Source organism: Neoarius graeffei, chromosome 3 (genome assembly GCF_027579695.1).
Source record: "Neoarius graeffei isolate fNeoGra1 chromosome 3, fNeoGra1.pri, whole genome shotgun sequence".
Classification (NCBI taxonomy): Eukaryota; Metazoa; Chordata; class Actinopteri; order Siluriformes; family Ariidae; genus Neoarius; species Neoarius graeffei.
The window spans coordinates 30,936,502-30,941,290 of record NC_083571.1 but is presented as its reverse complement, the minus strand read 5'-3'; positions in this window follow the sequence as shown (position 1 = coordinate 30,941,290).

Sequence of the window (4,789 nt, the reverse complement as noted above, 5' to 3'; positions counted from 1 at the left end):
AGTTGATTTCTTTACACCAAGTTGCTTACCTATTGCAGATTCAGTCTTCCCAGCCTGGTGCAGGTCTACAATGTTGTTTCTGGTGTCCTTTGACAGCTCTTTGGTCTTGGCCATAGTGGAGTTTGGAGTGTGACTGTTTGAGGTTGTGGACAGGTGTCTTTTATACTGATAACGAGTTCAAACCGGTGCCATTAATACAGGTAACGAGTGGAGGACAGAGGAGCCTCTTAAAGAAGTAGTTACAGGTCTGTGAGAGCCAGAAATCTTGCTTGTTTGTAGGTGACCAAATACTTATTTTACCGAGGAATTTACCAATTAATTCATTAAAAATCCTACAATGTGATTTCCTGGATTCTTTCCCCCCATTCTGTCTCTCATAGTTGAAGTGTACCTATGATGAAAATTACAGGCGCCTCTCATCTTTTTAAGTGGGAGAACTTGCACAATTGGTGGCCGACTAAATACTTTTTTGCCCCACTGTAATTTTGCGGGGTTTTTTAAAGATTATTTTATTACATCTCAACTGGTAGGTATGAGAGTAAAATTATTTGTGTTTTTGAATTGAATTGAATTGAATTGGAGCCTTGCTGGAACCCACTTATAGCCCATGTATTAGTTTAGCCCATCTACTGCCCACCTATTACCCATGTGGGCTCCAACAACAAAGCCCACTTATTGCCCATGCTTAATTTAGCCCATTTAATGCCCACCCATTGCCCATGTGGGGCCCAACAACAAAGCCCACTCGAAGCCCATGCCCAGCCGAAGCCCACCTAGCCCAAATGAGGCCCATGTGGGCCCCAACTGTATGTGTTTGCAGGGATAAAGTACAAATTTTCAGGCATTCCTTGGATGATTACACTTGGGATACGAAGGAATATTTTATTTAATTTTAATTTTGGTTTAAATGACTCCTTTTAGACATAATTAAAGGAAGCGCCTACGTTTGTAACTCCCTCTTTACCACACAACTTTTTTTTGTGTATTCCTATAACACATCCCGCCTACTGCACTGTGATTGGCTAACACGCACAGCCATTCTACTTATTGGATAACTGAGATGTCGCTCAATCCCTGCCATGACGTGAACTCCACTCAGCTGTTCGTAAAAAATCTGGACACCTCATTGGCCAATACGCGCTGTACAGACTAGTGAAGCGACCAAGCAGCCATATTACCACACCCATTGCGTGTACTTCGCTTATGTGATAAAGCGTCGTGTATAAAATAGGGGAGCTCATAAGCTCGTCAGAGTGAAGCCATCTGGCCGCCATATTACCACTCGCATCGCGTGTATTTGGCTTATGTGTTAAACCGTCGTGTCTGATCAAACTTCATCTCATTCTCATTATCTCTAGCCGCTTTATCCTGTTCTACAGGGTCGCAGGCGAGCTGGAGCCTATCCCAGCTGACTACGGGTGAAAGGCGGGGTACACCCTGGACAAGTCGCCAGGTCATCACAGGGCTGACACAGACACAGACAACCATTCACACTCACATTCACACCTACGCTCAATTTAGAGTCACCAGTTAACCTAACCTGCATGTCTTTGGACTGTGGGGGAAACCGGAGCACCCGGAGGAAACCCACGCGGACACGGGGAGAACATGCAAACTCCACACAGAAAGGCCCTCGCCGGCCACGGGGCTCGAACCCAGGACCTTCTTGCTGTGAGGCGACAGCGCTAACCACTACACCACCGTGCCACCCTGATCAAACTTGCCCCAAGAAAAGTTTCTCCTGACTCTCTCTCTCCATTACCTCCTCTTATTTTCTCCACTTTACCCCCCATTCTTGACATATCTTTATAGCGCTGCCTTTCACTGTTAGTTTTTTTTTTTTCCTTTTCTAGTTCAGTCTCTGATAATTTTTAACGGCTCTTTACTATTATAATTATTTTTAGGGAGGTAATTTCAGTTTTTCTCTTAGACGGTGTCTCTTTCACTTTCGTATAGTTCCTCTTCCTTCCCTATCTATCTATCTATCTATCTATCTATCTATCTATCTATCTATCTATCTACAGTGGTGCTTGAAAGTTTGTGAACCCTCTAGAATTTTCTATATTTCTGCATGAATATGATCTAAAACACCATCAGATTTTCACACAAGTCCTAAAAGTAGATAAAGAGAACCCAGTTAAACAAATGAAACAAAAATATTATACTTGGTCATTTATTTACTGAGGAAAATGATCCAATATTACATATCTGTGAGTGGCAAAAGTATGTGAACCTTTGCTTTCAGTATCTGGTGTGACCCCCTTGTGCAGCAATAACTGCAACTAAATGTTTCCGGTAGCTGTTGATCAGTCCTGCACACCGGCTTGGAGGAGTTTTAGCCCGTTCCTCCATACAGAACAGCTTCAACTCTGGGATGTTGGTGGGTTTCCTCACATGAACTGCTCGCTTCAGGTCCTTCCACAACATTTCCATTGGATTAAGGTCAGGACTTTGACTTGGCCATTCCAAAACATTAACTTTATTCTTTAACCATTCTTTGGTAGAACGACTTGTGTGCTTAGGGTCATTGTCTTGCTGCATGACCCACCTTCTCTTGAGATTCAGTTCATGGACAGATGTCCTGACATTTTCCTTTAGAATTCTCTGGTATAATTCAGAATTCAGGGAGGCACGGTGGTGTAGTGGTTAGCGCTGTCGCCTCACAGCAAGAAGGTCCGGGTTCGAGCCCCGTGGCCGGCGAGGGCCTTTCTGTGTGGAGTTTGCATGTTCTCCCCGTGTCCGCGTGGGTTTCCTCCGGGTGCTCCGGTTTCCCCCACAGTCCAAAGACATGCAGGTTAGGTTAACTGGTGACTCTAAATTGAGCGTAGGTGTGAATGTGAGTGTGAATGGTTGTCTGTGTCTATGTGTCAGCCCTGTGATGACCTGGCGACTTGTCCAGGGTGTACCCCGCCTTTCGCCCGTAGTCAGCTGGGATAGGCTCCAGCTTGCCTGCGACCCTGTAGAACAGGATAAAGCGGCTAGAGATGATGATATGAGATTATAATTATGCAGTAAATTGTAATTAATTTAGGACTTGTTTAGTTTTATTATTATTCAATGATTGATGATACATAATTTTTAACTATAGCTACGGATTGGTATCAATCTGTTTCTAAATAGTTAATCTGTAATATCTACGTGTAACACTCTGTTCCATCCATTATTCGCATGATTGCTTTCATTTTTCATTCTGTGCTATAGACTGTTTTTTTTTTTTTTTCACTTTTTTCATTTTTTTTAAATTGCTGATCTGGAACAGTATATGAAGGTTCATTTGCCTCTGGGCAACAGGAAATTATTTTGTTTGTGGACCCTGACCTACATGCTGTCTCCATCTCTGTGGAAACCCGAACTGTTCTGTCATGTTGTAATGTACACTGTTTTCTGTTATGCATGTATTGTCTATGTATTTTGTATTTGGTTGAAATAATTATAATAAAAAAATCTGCAGTAATCTTCCTGAATGCATGACCTGGCGACTTGTCCAGGGTGTACCCCGCCTTTCGCCCGTAGTCAGCTGGGATAGGCTCCAGCTTGCCTGCGACCCTGTAGAAGGATAAAGCGGCTAGAGATAATGAGATGAGATGAGATGAATCTTCCTGAATGCATCCATGATAATAAAATATATTGAATACTGTTCATTATTATACAGCGTGTTTCAAAAAATGTGATATTTGAGATGTAAATATCCCAGAAACTACACAGTTGAGGCAAATGAAACTGAATAGTTTGATAATGTTGAGCGATATTAGATTTATTCCTCAAAGTTTGAATGAGAAATTCAAAGGTATGTGGATTCCATGAACGATTTCACAAATTTTCAATATGCCCACTGTCTGAGACACACACACATCAAATTGGTCGTCCAGCTCCCTGCCAAACACGCTGCAGCATGTCTCTGGTAACAGTGCATTTTTAGAGAATTCTCTCATAAATGCACGCCGCACAGTCTTGTTCGACTGTGTTCGAGCGTACTCTAACACACAAAACACCTTTTCTTTTCCAGTGAATGGCATTTCTATACCTAAAAAGATAAAAACAACAAACATTAAACATAAAATTTTGACCTGTTTCCACACATGCTGTTAAAATTTGAGGTCAATTGAGTGAGAATTGGCAAAGTTATTAGATTGTGAAATGAGATCAGATTTTTTGAAACGGCCTGTACATCCAGGACACTTTTTCGATGGAATAAAAACACGTGTTCTATTCTCTTCTAGCGGGTTTCATTCATTTGATTTGATAGCATGCAATATTGTTAGTATATCGCTTATCCTACATGTATTACGTCACTCTAACGAATGGAGAATGAGCGTTGAATATGGTTTACGATATTGCATGGTTGTCAAGATAACATGACGTCACAAGTTGGAGACGTAAAACTTCTGCGCTAGTGAGCGACTGTGACAATTTGTAAACAATGGCCGCCAGGTTTGTTTTGTTAAATACAAAAGATTTTGAGAGAATTTTGAAAGAGAAAGACATGTTGAACACCCAAAAGGAATGTGTATGTATATTAATAATAAAAATAATAATAAAGGCTTTTGGTGGCACGGTGGTGTAGTGGTTAGCGCTGTCTCCTCACAGCAAGAAGGTCCGGGTTTGAGCCCCGTGGCCGGCGAGGGCCTTTCTGTGCGGAGTTTGCATGTTCTCCCCGTGTCCACGTGGGTGTCCTCCGGGTGCTCCGGTTTCCCCCACAGTCCAAAGACATGCAGGTTAGGTTAACTGGTGACTCTAAATTGACTGTAGGTGTGAATGTGAGTGTGAATGGTTGTCTGTGTCTATGCGT